General features: G+C 39.0%; 1 protein-coding gene across 4 annotated transcripts in view; it reads left to right on the top strand.

The window, feature by feature from the left end:
* Positions 1 to 4,310: 4,310 nt before the first annotated feature.
* The window catches only part of Acsl4 (acyl-CoA synthetase long chain family member 4), an 85,656-nt gene continuing 67,486 nt past the window's right edge, over positions 4,311 to 22,480 (top strand). For 2 of the 4 annotated variants that reach the window (XM_090326774.1, XM_090326775.1), the window contains exon 1: positions 4,311 to 4,430. The gene's annotated coding sequence lies outside the window, so the exon portion shown is untranslated. The remainder of the gene's footprint in view (positions 4,431 to 22,480) is intronic. The other 2 variants (XM_090326776.1, XM_090326777.1) reach the window with 1 other exon arrangement.

Raw genomic sequence — 22,480 nt, 5'->3', positions numbered from 1 at the left:
GCCACAGCAGAAGTGGATGTGATCTCAGAGCATGGGGAAATACCTCAAGGGGGCCTCCCACTGCCCCCAGGCATGCCGGTTGCCATGGATACAGGTGCTTGTCAGGGATTTCCAGGGTGCAGGGGGAGAGAGCCAAGGGAAGAAGTCATTGCTTCCAGTTGGACCTAAACAGTTTCCACTGGGGTAGGGTGGTAACCTTGAGCTGAAGAGCTCAGGGACCCCACCCAAGCCCCACAACGGACAAAAACAAACAAACAAAACACAAAAAATGCCTCCAAACTGGTCTTTTAAATACTGGAATGTGTTGGAACCTTCTTGTATGTGAAAGAAAAGAAAGCAGATGTGCATGAGTTATAAAGTTAATGACCTACCATTTTGTAACATGCCCTTGCTAGAACCACTAAGAGATCAGGCAAACATATACCAGAAGGATTTGGTGACATCACAGTACATTTCACTCTTTGCTGGCCTTATGGAAAATAGGATTTTGTTTCCTTTTTCAGAAGGTTGCTAAAGCAATTTTGAAGGGTACCTGCCAAGGATTTTATTTAGGGGGAAGAGGAGTTGGCTTTTAAAAGGACAACAAATAAATTTCATGAGAGAAACTGAAATCATATTCTACTAAAACCGTGCTGGAATATTTATTCAGACTGAACTGATTTTATAGATTAATTTGGGAATATATGACTTGTAACACTGAATCTTCTGGTTTGGAAACATTAGCTATCTTTTCACTTGTTTGGGGATTTCAGTTACTTGGAAAAATAAAATGTATGGGAATGAAAATAAGGTTATTTATCAAGATGAATCTATTAAAAATAACATTTAGATATAGCTACTATATCTTTGACCATTTTCATATTATTATTTGGTGCAAGGACTGATCACAGGTCATGCATGTTAGACGCATGGTCTACTGCTCGGCTACATCTCCAGCCCTGCCTTTGATCTTTCTTTGTTTTAAGAAGTGACGTAGGTTATTTTTTAGTTCACAGTAAGATCTTCTTCCTAGGTTTCTAATTTCAATAGTTGTTTTAGACACACTGCAAAGGAAAATATTCGGCCTTCTTACTAGGTCTGAAAAAAAAAAAAGAGTTTCCTCATGGTAAAATCTAACATAGCTTGTCTATGTAAATATTATTGTAAAATCCTGCTGTTATAGTTAGACCACAGGAGGAAATTATTATTCTACTAACCCATGAAGTAAGTTTAAAGCGCAAAGGCTTATTCCACAGTCAATGAAGAACAGTTGTTCTCTGACTTTCCATAAATAACTCATGCCAGGAGCAGCCTAGCTATCTGTTTCAGCTTCTAGTTACACACCAGCAAAACAGGCAAGGTTTAAATAGCCTTGCCTGCTAACAGAGTAGTCTTGTTAGATTTTATTTAGCTTTGAAAAGCTTAATGTTCATGTTTTCAGTATTTTCATGTGGTATTTTGAACTACGAATTGAATGTATGTTTTCCATTCCCCCCATACATGTTGTGTTTCTAACTAGATTGGTAGTTCTGGGTACGATGGACTACTGGGCAAATTTTACAGTAGCAAACACCCTGGTGTAGTTGAAAATTCAGGTTCTGTTACCAGTTGATAGTGTAACTGGACAAGTCTTACTACTTGCATGTCTTTGTTCATATTTCAAACAGGTATACCAATGTCCCATCTCCCTAAGTAGTAAGAAATGGTGCATGTGTTCTCTCTAAAATGTCAGACAGCTGCTTGAGGAATGTTTTGCTCCTGGGTAGTAATTCTTGGAGGGTTTCAGATGGCAAGAAATCAAAGAAGGCTTGCTTTAGCCTCCAAAAGAGCAAAAAAAAAAAAAAATCCAGAGGAGCTAGAAACATATTTGCACACATTTAGTCTCCAAAAAAGGAACTGTGACCATTGATAATTTTAATGATAAAATACCTTGTTCTGAAAAATACCTATATTGAGGATATATGCATATGCAAATAAGAAATATATTCAGGCTCTAGTGATGGAAAACTTCAAAGCTGGTGGAACTTCAAGGTGAGGACTCTTAGGTTCATAAGATTTTTCTAATTAGAAATGTCTAAGCAGATATTTATAATAAAGGAAACTTTTTGGCCAGTCCTGGAGCTTGAACACTGGGCCTGGGCACCGTCCTTGTGTTTTCTCAAGGCTAGCACACTACCACTTGAGCCACAGCACCACTTTTGGATTTTTTTTGGTGTATGTGGTACTGAGGAATCAAACCCAGGGCTTTGTGCATGCTTGACAAGCACTCTACCAATAGGGCACATGCTTGGCCCTATACGTTCCTTTTTCATTTTAGTCTCATTGATTTGTGTGCTACAATGGGTCTATATTGTTCTTTTGTTTTGCTGATAATGGGGTTTGGTCTCAGGGTCTCAAACTTGCAGAACTTGCTTCTTGTCATCTAGTGTTCTACCTTTTGAGTCATACCTGCAGTCTAGTTTTTTTTATGCCAGTCATGGGGCTTGAACTCAGGATCTGGACACTGTCCTTGAGCCTTCTCAATGCTAGAGCCACAGCATCACTTTCAGCTTTTATGTGTGTATGTGGTACAGACAAATCGGATCTAGGGCTCTGTGAATGCTAGGCAGGCACTACTAGGCCACACTTCCAGCCCTTTCCATCCTTTAATTCCTCAAGTGGAGACAAAGTTCAATTTCTGTGGTGTTAATCCTATCATGGATAACAGTTCTCTGTACAAGGTAGGTGCCCAGTGGATTATATAGTTGACAAATGGTAACCTATTTCTGATGTTACAACATCTCATAAAAATGAAGATGACAAACTTGTTCTTTGAAGTTCTAAACTTTCTAGGTCAATCTTCAGAAAGGAAACTTTATGAATGCATTAGCAATATTTGTAGGCATATTATATATGAGTGGAGCTGTTCAAAATGAAATGAGTGGTATGGCTTCCAAGTAGTAACACGTTAAAGTAGCAGGTTTGTGCTCCTAGCCAATGAAGTATAGAATTACCTAAGATGATCTTTAAAAATTCAGACATAGTGTTTTTCAGACCTGGATCAAAATATATGAGAGCCTGGCATTGGAAGCTTCTGCCTGTAATCCTAGCTCGGTGGTTGAGATGCAAGGGATCAAAGAAAGGTCGGGCAGGAAGTTTGCAAAACTTTATTTGCAAAATATCCCAAATAGGCAGAAAACAGCTGGGCTAGAGGTTACAGATTACCTGTGAGTTCAACCCTAGTGCATTCAAGAAAAATTTTGAGATTATAACTCTAGGTACCCATATTTAAACACGTAACTCCTGATGATTCTAATGCACACTAAAGTGTAAAAGGGACTGTCGTTTGCAGTCTGAGATGGTGATATCTGCTAATTCTGTGACAAAAGGTCAAAGAGCAAGTGATGCGAATTGTCGGTTATAAGCAGAAAATAGAAGCTAGCCCACCATAATGCATCAGAGAACTGGAAGAGTACTTGACATTTCTTTGGGTAATATGTTCTTGGCTGTTTGTTGTGGTGGATTTGCAATTACAGTCTGTCCCTTTTGAAGTCCTGACACCATTCACTGGAATTTGATTTTCAGCACTAATTTGCCAAAGCTTTAAGGAGAAGTGTTTGGAGGAGAGCCTTTTCATCAACCTTCAGGATCAGTTACTGAGATTCATTACGAAGTTGATTTCCCTTTGCTTATCAGTTGGCTGCGACATCAGGTGGATATGGAAGGCATAAAGTGAAAACCCTAGGTCTTTGTGATATTTGTTGAGCTAGTGGGAACGAGAATCTTAAGGAGGTGAGGAACAAGATAAAGAGATGGAAAGGTATTAGGCTTCTGGGAGTGGGTCAAAGAGTGTTAAGATCTGTCTGTAAAGGAAGAGGAATTAAGTCTGAGATGAGTATCTTTAAAGGCAGCTGGAAGATGACCTCAGGGGAACTTTCATTCCGGGTGGAGTCCAAGAAAGCAGGTGCGGGCGTGATTGTGTTCTGTATCTCTCCGCAGATAGGCTGTAGGCCCTCCCTAAGCACACTCATCTGCTATGCCAGCCAGGCAGGCAGCATTGGCAACCCACAGGGAGCCGTTAGACGCCTCCGCTCGCAGGCTGGGCCCTCACTCTCTCCCCCTCCCATCTCTCCCGCAGCTGAAAGCCTGTCGGGCTCCGCCTTTTCAGCTGACGTCCTGGGCAAGCGGGGGCGGGCGTGTGGGTGGGCCGAGCAGTCTGTCGCCTGCGATTCGGCCGGCTCAGCCACACCACTGCGCGCCCCCGCTCCGCCCGCCCCTCCGGGCGCGTCTTTTTCCGGGCTCGCGCCACACCCCGCCCCCGCCGGCTGTCCGGGTGCGCGCGCGCACTGCTTGGGCTGCGGCTTTTTCTCTGGCCTCGGTGGCGCGCCCCTCTTCGCCCCAGCGCTAGCGGGCGAGCGGTTCTTTTCCGTGAGGTTTCCCAGGGCCAGGTGCCGGCTAGCTGCGAAAACGTGGTAAGTAACCCCAGGGGGGGGGGGGGAAGCTGCTACTCCAGTACCCCAGCCAGTTCTGTGGGTCTCCAGGGGGCCCCAGTTACTGAGGTGTTAGCACCCCTCATCTGATCCTAGAAGAGGTAGGGTGAACATTTCCACTAATTGGAATCGGCTGCTTTCTTCTTGAGCCTGACATATGGCCTTGAGTGCCATCCCACGATCGGAAAAATTCCCGCCGTCACAACCGATCGTCTCCATTGGGGGTCCTGGCAAACGTGCCTAGCTTTTTCCTACCGATCCCGCACCACGAGGGCCAGAAGGCATCTTCGTAAGTGGGTGGTAGTTCCTTTCCTTCTTTGGAGAGCACATGTAGGGCTTCTAGACCTCCAAACGACCTTTAGGGCTCCCCTAGACCTCAGCTCCATTTTGCCCCCCCCAGTCGCACTATAATTCGAGAGTTATGGAGGGGTCTCTATGAGTGTGCAAACATCCACCCTCTCCAATTTGAAGGATGCTCTGGCTTCCAGTATCCTTGAAGCATCTGTGTTTCTAGATGTGTTGGGAAACAGCTGGATTCAAATAGAAACATGCACTCTGTGTTCTCTCTGCATCCATGCCTTTGGTGGGTGCTGTATATTTAGTATTGGCTTATTCACTTCCTCTTCCTCTCATTTCAGTGCCTGAAAAAACTGTGGCTAAATGTCTGTAGATGCACAAAACCCTAGGAGAATATGATTCATTGACTAATCCTATCAAGGGGTTACATATTTGGAATAAGACGTCATTTCTCCTTTTTTTGCCCCCCCTCGCCTTTTTTTAAAAACTCCAGCATCCCCTCTCTCGAAGGCATTTGTTCCCCCTCTTGAAATTACTTTTCTCCATCCACTCTTTCACCTTAAAAAAACAAAGACGTCAATCCTGCTTTGAGAAACAAAGGTGAGTTGCAGAATCCGGAGAAAATGCCATTAAATCGAATCCCGTTAAAGTAACCACTTGGTTTTATTGGTGAACGATTTAATCAACGACTCTGTTTCCTCTTCTGCAATAATTAATTCACCTGTTATACAGCTGGACTTCAGCATAATGAAGGTTCCTTCTATATTCTGTTGCTTTGGACTTTTAAATTCGTGTTGCTGCATAACAGAGATTATGCTCTAACATTTCTACCTGTTACAAACTTGTAAAGAAATGAATACGCCATACCTTATATAGAACTCTAAATGGCTAAGAACTGTGAAAAAAAATCGCATGCATCTCATTCATTCTGTTTAAAATTGTTCAAATCTCCCTTTTCTTTGTCACTTAATTTTTGTGCTAGACTCTCAAAAGATGGTTAAGAAGCACCTTCTACCTTGTGAATTTATACTGTGAGAAGGTGGTGAGGTTGTGAAAAGAAAGATGTAATTTTATTCAACACAGCAACAGTCAAATGGGGAGGGGCTAAATAAAATCGTCAGGAAATAAGATTCCATAGGAGAGATGATTTATACTGTTCACTTAAAAAAATTACTTTCTTGGAAGTGGAGCTATGACTCAAGTGGTAGAGATGTAGCCTTGAGCTGAAGAATGAAGGGACAGTGCCCAGGCCCAGAGTTCAAGCCCCACAACCTACAAAAAAAAATTACTTCTGTTTTCCACCCTGAATTTCAATTATGGAGCCTTGAGCAAAAAGTTAAAAAAAAATTCTACTTCTGCCCCTGACAGATCCTATACTCTTTATTTTTTCCCAGTTTTGATTTTGAATTTTGAGATACTTATAGATTGTTAAACAACTATAAGAAATGAAACCGATTATCTGATTTTCCTCAATGATCACATTATGCACAATTGTATAACATCGCAACCAAGAAATTGAAAGACATACTTATTCACTCTGTTTCCATTTTATGATTAAAAATGCACCCCTTTGGGAGAGCATTTACTTGTATGCAATGTTGATGTATATATAGATTTTTATGATCACCACAAGAAAATAAAAAAATAGTTCTCCCATTATGAGCATCTCTTAAGGTTACTCTTTACTGTTCATCTTTCTTACACTCTGCCCCTTAGCATCACTAATTTGTTTTCTGAACCTGTTATCTTGTCATTTCAATAATGTTATATAAATATTATCATGCAGTAGTGACCTTTCATGCCTTTTTTTTGCCAGTCGTTATGGCCTGGGCTTTGTCCCTGGCTTGTTTTTGCTCAAGGCTAGTGCTCTACCACTTGAGCCACAGCCAGCTATTTCCAGCTTCTGTGTATGTGGTACTGAAGCACTTTACCACTAAGCTACATTCCCAGTCCAGCTTTTTTTTTTCACTTGGTATAATTCCCTTGGAGATTGGAACAAGGGTTGTATCTTTTATCAATAATGTCTTTTTTTTTCCTTTGTGGGTCATGGGGCTTGAACTTTACCTGGCTGTTCCTGAGCTCTTCAGCTCAGTGCTGCTACCCTACCCCTGAGCCTGGGTGGTATCCCTGAGCTCTTCAGCTCAAGGCTACTACCCTACCCTTGAGCCAAGCCCTACTTCCCTTTTCTTGAGGTTAATTGGAGATAAGAGTCTCAGATCCTTTTTTTCCCTCTTTTTTTCTTTCACAGATCCTTTTGTGCCTTGCTTTGAACCTTGATCCTCAGATCTCAGCCTTTTGAGTAGCTAGGATTACAGGAGGGAGCCACCACCAGCCTGGCTCAATACTTTTTCATTGCTGAGTAGTATTCCATGGTGTGAGCATGTTTTATACTGTTCACTTTTCAAATGACATCTGCTATTTCCAAGGTTTTATTTTTTCTGGCGTGTTATAAAGAAAGCTCCCTGAATAAGCATGTGCAGGATTTAGGTGCACAGAAATTTACATTTCTAAATATAATTACTGGGTTATAGGGTATTTTCATTGTTCTTGAGCTTCTTTTGCTCAAGGCTAGCACTCTACCACTTGAGCCACAGTAACACTTTTGGCTTTTTTTTTTTCTGTGTATGTGGCACTGAGGAATCAAAACCAGGGCTTCATGCATGCCACGCAAGCACTCTACCACTAAGCCACCTCCCAAATAATTTTTTCTTTTCTTTTCCTTTTTGTGGGTCATGAGGTTTGAACTAGTCCTGGGCACTGTCCCCTACCCCATGGGCCTGGGTGCTGGCCCTGAGCTCTTCAGTCCAAGGCTACCACTCTACCCTTCAGCCCTGGCTGGCTTTGAACCTTGATCCTCAGATCTCAGCCTCCAGATTACCTAGGATTACAGGCGTGAGCCACAGTGTGAGCCTGGTGTGACATGCCCTGTGAGACGTGCCCGTCTTTGGGGCAATATTTTCTATAGTAGCTATTCTGATATGTGAGAACTGATACCCACCACTTGTAGATTCATTTGCATTTTCCTGATGGCTAAAGAATCTGTTTTCCTGTGCCCACTTGCCTTATCTATATGCTTTTTTATTAAATAATTTATTAACATTGCATGTTTAACAAACAAGTATTCAAGAAGGGAATCTCTATTACAATCTATATGCTTTTTGAGGGAATACCTTTTCATACCTTTTATCTGTTTTCTAGTTAGATGTTTTTAAACTGTTGAGTTCTGAGAGTTCTTCGTGTTATCTTAAATAGTAATCCTTTGTCAGATATGTGGTTTGAAAATATATTTCAGTTCTGTGGTCTGCCTTTCTAACTTGTTCACAAGAAGTTTTACAGAATAGAATATGTTATTTGGGCGTTGTCTGATTTTCAAATTTTTCCTCTCATGTGCCATGCTTTTGATGCCAAGGGAATCTTACATAGTTTTGTTTTTTAATCTAATTTATCTGATCTGTAGACTGCTCATAGTTTGTCTGCAAGAAATATGATCATTTTCTATTTCTATGGTCTCTGGTTTCAGGTATCCTCTGTAACAAGTGGCCTTAACCTTATCATGTGATAAACTCATATTAAAATGGCTGTCAAGGGCCGGGAGTTTGGCCTAGTGGTTAAAGTGCTTGCCTAGCATCCATGAAGACCCGGGTTCGATTCCTCGGTACCATATATAGAAAAAAGCCGGAAGTGGTGCTGAGGCTCAAGTGGTAGAGCTCTAGCCTTGAGAAAGTCCAAGGACAGTGCTCAGGCCCTGAGCTCAAGCCCAGGACTGGCAAAAAAAAAAATGGCTGTCAATCACTTTTCCCTTACAAATATACATACAAGGTTTTCAACTACAAAATCTGTATTGTAAAATTCGACACATGATATACAGAAGAGGTTGTTGCTTAGTAGAACTGTACAATTTTCTTTTTTCTTTTTTTTTGTTGGTTGTGGGGCTTGAACGCTATCCCTGAGCTCTTCAGCTCAAGGCTTTCACCCCACCCCTTGAGCCATAAAGCCACTTATATTTTCTGGTGTTTAATTGGAGGTAAGAGTCTCACAGAGTTCAGTGCCCGTGCTGGCTTTGGGGCTGACTTTAAACTGTGATCCTCAAATCTCAGCCTCCTGAATATCTAGGATTACAGGTGTGAGCCACCAGTGCCTGGCAAACTGTACATTCTATGAAATAACTAATTTGAGTTCTCAGTTAATAGTTTTATGTTTGCTTCTGTATTTTGAGTAGTAGTTGTGAATCCTGTCCATGAATTTTGTAGGTTTTTCCTATGTACTTTGTCAAAATACTGAATAAAAGATACTGTAGGAGTGTAGCCTAGTGGTAAGAGTGCAGTTTGATTCCTGTGTACTACATACACAGAAAAAGCTGTAAGTGGTGTTGTGGTTCAAATGGTAGAGTGCTAGTCTTAAGAGAGCCCAAGGACATTGTCTAGGTCCTGATTCAAACCTCAAGACTGGCCAAAAAAAAAAAAGATTTCACTGTCTAGATTATCTTTTTCTTCTACAGTAGCTACTTAACATTCATTTTAACCTTTTTTTTCTATCCTGGCTCTGGGTACTGTCTCTGGCTTGTTTTGCTCAAGGCTAGCATTCTACCACTGAAACCCACAGCACCACTTCCCCTTTTATCTGTAAGAGTCTCAAGGACATTCCAGCTCCAGCTGGCTTCAAACCATGATCCTCCAGTCTCAGTCTCCTGAATAAATAAGATTACAGGCATGGTGCCTTGCTGATTTTAACTATTTAAAAATATATATTAGCGGGGGGGGGAGGGGGAGGGAAATGGGTACCAAGACATGTGAAAGGGTATCAGTGTATGTGAATTAATGCACCTTCTATCTGGCAAATATCATGTAACCCTTTTACTAATTACAATAAAAAATTTAATAAAAATATATATATTAGCTTGAACATATATATTTAGTAACATGCTCATAAAATTTTATATTTTGAAAAATGTTTATGCTTATGTTATGAAAAGAACCAAGCATGAAGATCAGTGACTAATTTTGAGAACTTGTTGCTAGGTGATGCTGTCATCATGTGTCCATTTATGTGCATTTGATCAAATAAGTGTGCAACTAGAAAAGTGGATACTTAGTAAAGATTAAACTTAAGAAGGGGCCAGAACAATACTTCCTGTGGTCAAATCCTTGGTAACCACTTGGTTTTGTAAATAAACTTCTGTTGGAACATAGCCCCATCATTTATTTATGTATTGTTTTGTTGTATTCATAATACATCTGTAGAGCCTGCTAAGCCAATTTATGTTCTAAAGGTTTATAGAAATGTATCTGATGACCACAGAGATAAGATTATATTAAATGGTCTTTTTTCTATGTTCTGAAGGAAATTTAGCAGACTTAATGTTCACGTTTTCTATCTTGGTTTCATTTGTCTGGATATTGTGGTTCTGAAAATTGTGTTTATTTTTCCTTGGACTTTTTAAAGTTTTTTTTTGCCAGTCCTGGGCCTTGAACTTGGGGCCTGAGTTCAAGGCTGTTCTTGGGCATTCTCAAGGCTAGAGCTCTACCACTTGAGCCACTGCACCATTTCTGGCTTTTTTCTATATATGTGGTACTGAGGAATCGAACCTGGGTTTTTGTGCATGCTAGGCAAGCACTCTTACCACTAGGCCAAACTAATGGTCCAATTGTATTTATTTTCTTGGCTAAGCATAGCAGGCACATTAATGCATATATAGGGAGTTAGGAAGGAAGATATTTTTTTTGTTATTGTGGAAGTGTGGGTTGTTTCATTGTGAATGAAAATTATACTGTGGCAATTAGTAAGATTCCGACAGAGGCCTATGTAGTCAAGATGCCCTTTGGAGTTCTTATTGTGGGCCAGAGTAATGAGTAAGCCAGGCATGGAAATCTTTTGCAACTGAAACCATTTGAGGATTTTTAAATACATAGTAGTAATGTGGTTACTAAATGGAACTTAGTTGTTTATTATTTTGTTTACACAGCTTCCTTCTTTTGTAAGTTAAATGGACATTTTAATTCTTTTTATTTTTTTTTGTGGGTCATGGGGCTTGAACTCTGTTTCTGAGCTCTTCAGCTCAAGGGTACTGCCCTACCCTGGAGCCTGAGCCACACTTCCTGTTTTCTAGTGGTTAATTGGAGATAAGAGTCTTGCAGAGTTCTGGTGAGGCTGGCTTTGAACTGCAATCTTCAGATCTCAGCCTCCAGAGCAGCTAGCATTACAGGTGTGAGCCACTGCACCAGGCTTAATTCTATTTATTTAGTTTTTATTTTTAATTTTGCCAGTCCTGGGGCTTGAACTGAAGGCCTGAGTACTATCCCTGAGCTTCTTTTGCTCAAGGCTAGCACTCTACCACTTGAGCCACAGCACCACATCTGGCTTTTTCTGTTTTATGTCGTGCTGAAGAATTGAACCCAATTCTTCATGTATGCTAGGCAAGCACTCTACCACTAAGCTACATTCCCAGCCCTCTTCTGCTCTTTTAGATAACTTTAATGTGATGCTGAAAATGGAAATGGAGTTAGGACAGTTGGCCATATATTTGGAAGGAAATGGATCCTTTTTTCCTAGCCTACAGAGAAATAAATTAAGGATATAGTATAAAAGTTTATGTACCTTCTAGATAGCATAAGACACTATAATAAAGTTAAAAGGGCAAGTGGTAGATTGGAAGAAATAGGTTCTCTACAAGTTGTAAAACTAACTGATTTTCACTTACTTGACCCACCATTTTAGATGATTATTTCCTTTCTGAAATATACTGGGCATTAAATGTTTACTCTTAGTAGGCTGGTCTCCAGTATTCCCATCTGCTTTTGTACTCACCAGTACAGCAGATTTTGTTTTGTTTTGTTTTTGTATTTTTTTGTGGGTCATGGGGCCTGAACTCTGTCCCTGAGCTCTTCAGCTCAAGGCTACCACCCTACTCCTAAGCCATAGCCTCACTTCCTGTTTTCTAGAGGTTAATTGTAGATAAGAGTCTTACTGTCTTTTGTGCCCTGGCTGGCTTTGAACCTTGATCCTCAGATCTCAGTCTCCTGAGATCCAGGCGTGAGCCACAGCGCTGGGCCCAGCAGATGTTTTTTACTATTGCATTTGCTATTGGTTGATTGTACATATACTTTGTTGTTTTGGTGTTGTGTGGAAATGAAACCCAGACCTCTTGTCCATGCTGGGCAAGCATTCTACCACTGAGCTACATTCTTATTGTTTAAACATGTACTGTTTAATATCTTACAGCCTGATAAACTATGTGTGGGGAGAATTAGAATCCTTATGGAACACTTTCAAATGAATTGGTAACATGTCAGGGAGATGGTTTATATGAGGGCTTGGAGGTAGGAAATGAATACATGGATAATTTTGGAAGCTGAGTGAACATTGGGTTCATTATAATGAAAGATTGTGCTGGAAAGACATCATTAGGTATGGGTAGGAAAATTATAGAAGATTTATGTAAAATATACAAATCTAAAAATATTTTGTACTTACATTACGATGCCTTTAGTGATAGCCTTGAGCAAAAAGTGTCCTAAGACAGTGCCCAGGCCCTGAGTTCAAGCCTCAGGACTGGCAAAATTAAAAAAAAAAAGAAAAACAACAACAAAAAACTATATAAAGTTTCACTGTAGTGAAATGGTTTACAACAGTGAAAACTTGGCAGCATTCTGTATATTCATCCTTAGGGCAAAGATCTAAATTCTAGGTTATATTCAGAATATCATTGGGCAGTTAAAAGGAAAAGAATATAAAGGTAGTCCTATTAAAACTAGTGTAGAGAAGTTCCTGAGTTGATAAGTAGGAGATATAGGGAGTTGGTGATTCCATTTATCTGAAAGTAAACACACTTTATCATGTGTATAGATAATAAAATTAGTCTGATAACAAAACCGTTGAATTTACTTCCAGAGGAAAATGGAGTGCGATAGCAATACTTTTACTTCTTAACTTATGTAGTTCTATCATGTATTCATCAGTTTATAATTGCTATTTAGTTAGTAGTATAGATTCATAGCAAACTTTTGCACGTTGGGAGGTAGTTACAATTCACTTTCATTATTATGTAATAGCGTGCATACAAATGCATTGGCTTGTACTGAGTGATCATAGGTTTTCCTTTTAGATTGTCAAAATGGTGTTTGTATTTTCTAAATTTTCAGCATTGAAAAATATAAAAAAGAATAAAACACCATAATCCCATCCCAGGCAGACCTATTATTAATTTTCTGGTACATACATATGTTTGCATGTGCACATTTGCAGTACTTGCAAACATGTACAGGTACATACATGTTTAGCATCTTTCTACAAAAATGAGTTCTTACCATGTGTATTGATTTGTAGCTTGTTGTCTTTACCTTGACATTATACTGTAAGCATTTTTTGCAATTGATGACTGAATAATGGAAGACATTTTTCTAGGGGTAATTTTCATCTTGGAAAAAAAGCTCAGGTCATCAAAAGTAAATCACCGGGCTGGGAATTTAGGCTTGTGCTAGAGTGCTTGCCTAGCATGCATGAAGATCCTGGTTCGATTCCTTGGTACCATATACATAGAAAAGAGCAAGAAATGATGCTGTAGTTCAAGTGGTAGAGCTCTAGCCTTGAGAAAGCCCAAGGACAGTGCCAAGGTCCGGAGTTAAAAGCCCAGGACTGGCAAAAACAAAAAAAAAGTAAATCACCAAAAAAGAAGTTCCCAGTGCTGAATCAGTTTAATTCTGTTTGAATTTAACTAAATATGTTACACTTGCATTACACTTCATGGTTAGGATGTATTCTGAGAAAAAGCATTAATTGGTTTTGTTCATTGATTTTTGTCCCTGGGATAACATCACAAGTTGTATTTTTGCAATTCTGCCTTATAGCTTACAACACATCTATGAGATATAATAGTATTTGAAGACATGTTGTAAGACTGGGCGGCCCTAAATTTGTTTATACCTTATTACCACAAGCATGAGTAATGGCTTATACCACAATGCTATTAGATGATAGGAATTTGTGAGCTCCGTTATAGTTGTGTAGAACCACATCAGCTTACAGTGCTTAAGTGTACTTAAATTGTAGTTACTACTAATGGTGTATAAGTGCATGTATTGAAATGTCATTAGGAAACATCATTGTGTGAATTTTGTGTGTGTAGTTCTGGGGTTAGAATGCAGGACTGTACACTTGCTAGACAGGCACGCTATCATTTGAAAATGCCCCCAAACTTAATGATTTTTTTTGCCAACCTAGAGTCAATTTCTCTGATTTTTTTTGCCAATCCTGAGGCTTGAACTCAGGGCTTGAACATTGTCCTTGGGTTTTCCTAAAGGATAGCACTCTAACACTTAAGCCACAGCACCATTTCTGGCTTTTTTTTCTATGTATGTAATATGGAGGAATTGAACCCAGGTCTTTGTGCATGGTAGGCAAGCACTCTACCGCTAGGCCAAACTCTGGGCCCAGCTTAATGCATTTTAAAAACTAAAATGATTATTTTTAGCCAAAGAAAAACCAATTCCATTTGGCAATGTTTGGCTAAAGAAAGGTATGTTTTACCAAACTCTTCATTTTACAACTTAGAAATGTAAAGAAAATCTAATCAGCAATAGTAACATGAATATTTGTCTATAATATCCTTGCTTATACCATGTAAATTTGAATAGTAGAACAGTGTTGGAAGGAAAAATTTGATTTAGAGATCTGTATGCTGCGTTTATTACTTAGAGGCATTTATTAAATACACCAGAGGGCCATTATAATCTCTGGGTTTATATGTAGGATTTAGAGGGTTTCTTTTGCCAGTCCTGGGGCTTGAACTTGGGGCCTAAGCACTGTCCGTGGGCTTTCTCAAGGTTAGAGCTCTACTGCTTGAGCCCAGTACCACTTTTGGGTTTTTCTATGTATGTGGTACCTACGAATCAAACCCGGGACTTTGTACATACTAGGCAAGCACTCTGCCACTAGGCCAAACTTCCAGGCTTGTTTATTTATATATTTTTGAAGAAGGAATATCACTGTGTAGGCCAAGAAGCTTGCTTATGAAGCCTAGACTGGCCTTGAATTTATTCTCTTCCTGCCGTAGCCTACCATGTACTGTGATTATAGGCATACAACCCCATGCCTAGTTAAATACAGCATTTTTTGCTAGTCCTGGGGCTTGAACTCAGGGCCTGAGTACTCTCCTTGAGCTTTCTCAAGGCTAGCACTCTACCACTTGAGCCACAGCACCATTTCTGGCTTTTTCTGGGTATGTGGTACTGAGGGAATCCAGGGTTTCATGCATGCCAGGCAGGCATTCTACCACTTGGCCATGCTCCCCGGCCCAATACAGACTTTTTTTTTTTTAAATAAAGCCTTAGAAAACAGCTTTCCACAAGTCCAATGAGACATTTTATAAGACTGCTTTGTCAACAATGTTGTTAATGTGAAGACTCAGCATAGCTACTTGTATTTTGGTTATAGTAACTGAAACAGTTCCTATTTTTCCAGACTGTCTGCATCTTGACCTTTTGGAAATTGCTTTCATAGCAGGAAGATTTTCCTCTAAGAGGTGCTGTCAACTGAGCAGAAAATACAGGAGTCAGGATAGAGATTCTCTATTTTCTCATTTGATTAATAAGGAAGGCATGTGACAGTAGACTGTTAGAGAGGTGCTGAAAATATTAATGGTGGATTCTTGTGGTTATTATGAGGCTAATACAACAGAATGGCCAGGTGTAATATCTATTCTCTTAGGTTCATTACCTGAAATGTGGACTTCATCTATTTTATTTTATTTTATTCATTTATTTTTGCCAGTCCTGGGCCTTGAAGTCAAGGCTTAAGCAATGTCTTTGGGCTTTCTCAAGGCTAGTACTCTACCACTTGAGCCACAGCACAACTTCTGGTGTGTGTGTGTGTGTGTGTGTGTGTGTGTGTGTGTGTGTGTGTGTGTGTGTGTGTGTATGTGTTTATGTGGTAATGAGGAATTGAACCCAGGGCTTCGTGCATGCTAGGCAAGCACTCTACTGCTGGGCCATGCTCCAGGCCCTTGCTTCATCTATTTTAATTTTTTGCCAGTCCTGTGGCTTGAAGTCGAGGCCTAAGCACTGTCCTTGGGCTTTCTCAAGGCTAGAGCTCTACCCTTCTAGCCACAGCATCACTTCTGTCTTTCTCTATGAATGTGGTACCGAGGAATCAAACCCAAGTCTTCCTAGATGCCAGATAAGCAGTCTAACACTAGGCCAAACTCCTAGTCTATAGTTTAGTTTTTAAAAAGCAATAGTTAGGATTTGAAGGACCACTGACAACATCTGAGTGATGTGTCATTTTAAAAAAAATTCAGAGAAATGGACAGAACTGCTAAGAAGATGGTGATGGTTCATTGTGCCCAAATTGTAGTAGTCATGTTTCTCAAATAAATCAAAACCTGTGAAGTTCTCTCAGATAGAAAACAGGAATTGCATTAATGAACTTAAAACTCAATCATGGCTTTGAGAAGCGGAGAATTCACACTAATATTGGATGTGTTAAAGCCACACAGCAGTTACTATGATCCACATGATCACAAAGATATGAAATAAAGAAGCACCCTAAAAGCACAGCTGAACAATTCTGACTTTACAAATGGAATAGAGCTGGACAGAAGTAGTCATCACAGTTGTAATGTGAATAATATTTCTGACAAGTAGAGCAGAAGAGGGAAAAGCAGGCTGAGGATGATAACATCCCATCAGCTGGAACCACGGAAACTTTCCAGATTTGGTCAAAAGTCAGTTTCAATGTTAGTCTAAAATGATTTAAACTCTTTGGAATATTTGAGATGTAGAAAGCATCAGATATAAAAACAAGACCCAAAAGTGTTTCTAAGAAGGCATTGGAAACAAAATAAGAGCAAGCATTTATTTGGGTTTCCTCTCTGCTCAGACAGTTCCTTGAAGGTGGTAGGTTAGAATATCTGTGAAGTAAATTTTTTCTATAAGCAAAAAACTAGAAAAGACAGGGCTTTGGTGCCCTTTTGGTGAATTACTTAACCTTTACTGTAGAAGCTCTGTAGTAATTATTTCCCCCAATAGAAATGTCAATATGAGCATGTTCATGCTTTTGAGTTATTCAATTCAAAATTTCCCCAGAACTTTTTGGACTGCTTGATTTAATTTCTTTTAATATCAACCAGAATGGCAAGCCTTTTAATGTGAAAACAGGTGTTTTGCTTGTATACATATATATGTTAATTTTTAGTATTCCCTTAATAACTAGAGATTAAAAACTAAAATGTTTGAAGGAAAGGAGCTTTCCTGAGGAAACAGCCCCCAAAGAATCTAACAATTTCCTCTTATCTGATTGTAGTTTCACTTTCCACAGTTTCAGTTACTCACAGTCAACCAGTCTGAAAATATTAAATGGAAAATTCCAGAAGTGAACAACTTGAATTAAAAATAACCTTTATTACAGTTCATTGTTATATTGTTCTATTTTGTTATTGTTGTTAATCTCCTAGCGTGCCTAATTTATAAATTAAACTTTATCATTGGTATGTTTGTTTAGGAACAAACAGCTCACAGGGAGGTTAGTTCTATCCAGTTTCAGGCATGTAAGGAACGTTTTGGAACATAACTGCCAAAGAAAAGGGCGTGGGTAATGGACTTAATGACAGGTGTTATACCTGAAAGCACAGGCTGTTTTAGAAGAAACAACTGCAAAATGAAAAACCTTCATATGGTGAATTTCCCAGCTTCTCTTTGTCTTGAAATTCCCAACATCACGTTTATAGCTCAGCTTTGTCTTGGCAGTTTTTGTTGTTGTTGCTTGTGGGGCTTGAACTTAGGGGTTGGGAGCTGTCCCTGAGCTTTTGCACTCAAGGCTAGCACTCTACCCACTTTGTGCCATAGTACAACATCTAGTTTTCTGGTGGTTACTTGTAGATAAGTATCTCATGGACTACCTAGACTGGCCTCCAACCATAGTCCTTAGATCCCGGCTTCCTGATTAGCTGGGGTTACAGGTGTGAGCCACTAAGTGGTATATGAAGAAGCTCTGCTGTGTTTACTTTGATGATCATTGACGCCGGGAAAAGTAAGATTATTATTTTTTTAGCATTTTTATTAAAGAATTTATTAACATTGATTTTTACATCGTATTTCAAATGACATTTAACAAACAGGTATTCAAGAAGGGAATCTCTATAAACAATCACTGGCACTTAGATTTTAGAACATAATTGAAATTAGGAAAAGGGTAAGATTATTTTTCAAACACTAATGTAGTATTTTAATAGTATACAAGTACCTGATTTTGAAATGAGTAGCTGATTTTGGTTATAAGAATTGTTTCCAACCTAGAGTCAATTTCTCTGATATTTTTTTTATTTGCCAGTCCTAGGGCTTGAACTCGGCCTGAGCACTGTCCCTGGGTTTTCCGCAAGGCTAGTGCTCTACCACTTGAGCTATAGTACCACTTCTGGCTTTTTCTACGTATGTGGTACTGTGGAACCAAACTTGGGTGTTCATGTATGCTAGGCAAGCACTCTACTACTAGGCCAAACTCCTGGCCCCTGTCTCAACCTCTGGGTTAATGGGATTGTCCTCTACTTTTTGAGTTAAAGAAAGTCAAGGATGATTCAAATGATAACCCAGTGATAGTTATCTGATTGCATTCCTTCAATCTAGCATGTGGAATGATCCTCTAAATTTACAGTTTGGTCCTTTGCCAAATCTACAGTAATGTAATACTATTATTTGACCACTTTTCTCTGTCCCCACTGACCGCACAAGTACTGCTCCCTCCGATTCTGAAGGACCAGAATTTTTCCACCAACCCATAAACTTCAGTGTGGTTCTTATCTGCCTTTCGGCACAATGACCCTGGAAACTATGAGATGAACGTATTGAGCACATCATTGATAATACCTTCCCTTATTCTTAAGAATCTGGCCTCCTGCAAATTGCTTTAATGTAACCTTTAGAACTTTAGGTGGAGGTATGATCAGAGAATATTGCACTGCTAATCCTGTGTTGACCTTAGCTTTGGTCTAGAAGAGTAAGCAGTGCAGTGTTCCATATATGAAAAACAAGCTATCATTTTATCTCTCACTACTGTTGACATTGGTTGCAGATACCTTAAGGAATGTTGAATTACTGCCTTGTTTAAAGATGATATATATTTTCAAGATTAAATAATCACCACACTAACAGCAAAGGGATGTCTTAAAGGCACTTTGCATTGCATATGTAGCAAAAGCTGAATGCATTAGAGATTTATGAACAGTATCTGCTAATAGGAAATATCAATACTTGAAATTGCAGCAAGTTTCTTGGCTGACCTTTGTATAGTGATTTATAATTCCCCTTCTTGGGAATTAAAAAAAAAAACTATTCTTGTTTTATTCTGTTGTATTGGAGACTTCAGCACAGGATCTTGAGCTTGCTAGTAAAATGCTTTACCACTGAGCTGTGTTCCTCTTGCTGCATATAAAGCCCTGTGCAGAAGGGCTTATTTTAAGGTATTTTAAATACTTAAACAATGAAACCTCCATTAGGTGTGTTCCACAGTAGAACTAACTTATTCTGAATTTTATATTTACTGGAATATTATAACCAGACAGTGGGCTAGTCAGTAGATGAAGTTGGTCAAGACCTTTTATTTTTGTATCAGTGCTAGGGCTTGAACTCAGAGCCTGAAGTGCTTACCCTTAGCATTTTCACTCAAGGCTGACATTTGACATTCTATCACTTGAGCCACAAAGTCCACTTCTGGCTTTTTGGTGATTAAGTTGGAGATAAAAGTTTCATGGATGATCCTGCCCGGCCTGGCTTCAATCACAATCCTGAGATCTCAGCCTCCTAAGTTGCTAGGATTACTGGTGTGAGCTACTGGGGCCCAGCAAGATCTCTAGTTTTTCTTTTTGTTTTTAATTGTTGGGATAATATATAGAGGGGTTACAGTTATACAGTTAAATTTGTCAGGTAATGGGTACATTACTTCTCAAACTTTGATACCCCCTTCCTATTTCAATTAAACAAATAAATGTATATATAATATACTGGATAACAAAGTCAGATACAGTAACCCCATGAGATTAATCATTAGTGGAAAAAAAGAGATAAGAAATAACTTCACATAGTATATTAACAACAACAATCACAAAGATAAACCTCTTGTTTTCTTATCCTAGACTTCATTTTGGTTAGTCTTATCCTATATGACCATATGTACATAGTTTTTGAGCTATTGTGATCCTCTGCTAGGAGAGTCCTAGATGTGTACTAATTATTACAAATGAGGGAAACCATAGAGCCTATGCTCCTTTGAAGACATCTAGTTTTATTTTTTTGCCAGTCCTGGGCCTTGAACTCAGGATCTAGGCGCTGTGCTTGGACTTTCTTAAGGCTAGAGCTTTACCACTTGAGCCATAGCACCATTTCTGGCCTTTTTCTATGTATGTGGTATCGAGGAATCGAACCCAGGTCTTCGTGCATGCTAAGTAAGCACTCTACCACTAGGCTAAACTCCCTGCAGACCTCTAGTTTTGTTTGTGCTTTCTCACACTTCATTTTCATCTTCTGTCCTCTATGCTTCTTCATGACCAAATATTTGAGGGGAATTTAAAATAAAAATAAATTTAAATTGAAAATGATAATCTAGGTAATTCAGCTATTACCTAAATAGTAACAGGTATAACTGGATAATTGCAGAGAGTGTCTGGTATTCACTTGTAAAAGGTCTATAGTCAGGTAGTATTATTAACATATAAAAAGTTCTATAATCATTATCTTGGTTGGGCTATTATTATATGGCTGTGAATTGCCTTGTGGGTGATCTTCCTTTCCTAATCTACTTGTATATCTAGCTCTCTGTTCTAGGTTACTTTCCACTTAAAATACTATTTTTTAAACAGTAAGCTCCATAAGAGTATCAGAGTATATGCTAGTTGAATAGTGAAAAAAATCTATGCATGTACACCTGTAGCTACTCAGTTTGAGATCTAGATTAAAAAATACATTATGAAGGAAAAAAGGAAAAAGTTGACATTGGCTATTTTTTTTATTCTTAGCTAGTATTCTTTTTTAAATTTAAAAAATTTTAATCTTTTTTAATTGTAATTAATAAAAGGGTTACATTATATTCACCAGATAGAAGATACATTACTTCACAAACATTGATACCCTTTCTCATGACATGGTCCCCATTTCTCCCCCCCCCACTCATCTTGATTTTCCCCGTTCCCTATCCAGTTTCAAATAACCAATTAAGCACATATAAAATATATCAGATAACAAGCTGAAATATTGTAACAATATGAGATGACCAAGGGACAGCAAAAGAGATGAGAGATAACAGTACATTAAGGAAAATAAACACTCATTATATGACTTTTGTTTCCTTATCCGGAATGTCCTTACATTTAGTGTGTAATACTATATGGTCTTATGTCTCTAGATTTTGTTCTATTGTAAATCTCTGCTAGGAGAACCCAAGGTTTCTACTGATTATGACAAATGAGGGAGACTATTGGGCCTGTGTTCCTTTGAGTCTGGCTTACTTAGTATGATTTTCTTCTAAGTCTTTCCATTTCCTTACAAATGGAGTGATGTCATTCTTTCTGACAGCAGCATAGAATTCCATTGTGTATAAATACCACATCTTGTTGATCCACTCATCAACTGAGGGGCATCTGGGTTTGTTCCATATCTTTACTATGGTAAATAGTGCTGCAATGAACATCATTGGGCTAGTGGATTTAGTATGTGTCATTGGCTACTTTAACTTCAGATTTCTTTCTTGAATTCTGTTATTATGGTAGATAATCTTCAGTTCTAATGTTTATAAAACCAAGTAGTAAATCCTTAACAAGTTGTTTTCTGTTTCATTGAGTAGACTGACATGATTCTCATATTTAGGAATGGCCTGCTGATATAATTGTCTTTACAACTTTGTGTTGTAATGCTAGAAGATATAATGGCTTACTGTCAAAAATTTTATTTGTCTGTATGCTTATTTGTATGTAGGGATGAAAATTCATTTGTTATTCTAGATTAGACAAAGTTTGAGGCAGTGGCTCATGCCTTTAATCTAGCTACTTCGGGAAGCTGAGATCTGAGGCTTGTGGTTCAAAGCCAGCATAAGCCGGAGTTATTCAGGAGGCTGAGATCTAAGGATCATAATTTGAAGCCAGTTTGGGTTAACAAAAAAGCCCACGAGATTCTTATCTCCAATTACTCAGCCAAAAAGCCACAAGTGGGGCTGGGAGTTTGGCCTAGTGGTGGAGTGCTTGCCTCGCATGCACGAAGGCCCGGATTCAATTTTCAGTACCACATACATAGAAAAAAAAACCCAGAAGTGTTGCTGTGGCTCAAGTGGTAGTGCTCTAGCCTTGAGGAAAACCCAGCGACAGTGCTCAGGCCCCGAGTTCAAGCCCCAGGACTGTCAAAAAAAGCCAGAAGTGGACCAGTAACCTAAGTGGTAGAATGCCAACCTTAAGTGAAAAAGCAAATGGGAAGTGCTAACACCCTGAGCTTTAACCCTATTACTGGCACAAAAAAGGTTGTGTTCATTTTATAGAAAAAGCCATTAATACTTGCATTATTGTATTAAAATGTTTTGATTTGAAATTATTTTAGAAAATGTATTAAGAATAGTTCAGAGGAACCATATTTTATTTGTGCCCAGCTTCCCTTAATTTTAATATTTATTTTTTATTTTTCTTTTTTGCCAGTACTAGGCTTGAGCTCAGGGCCTGAGCACTGTCTTTGGACTTTCTCAAGGCTAGAGTTCTACCACTTGAGCCTCAG

The sequence above is a fragment of the Megascapheus bottae genome, chromosome X (assembly GCF_031878675.1).
Source record: "Megascapheus bottae isolate mThoBot1 chromosome X, mThoBot2.hap1, whole genome shotgun sequence".
In the NCBI taxonomy this organism is placed as follows: Eukaryota; Metazoa; Chordata; class Mammalia; order Rodentia; family Geomyidae; genus Megascapheus; species Megascapheus bottae.
This window is presented reverse-complemented; position numbering and strand designations above follow the sequence as displayed.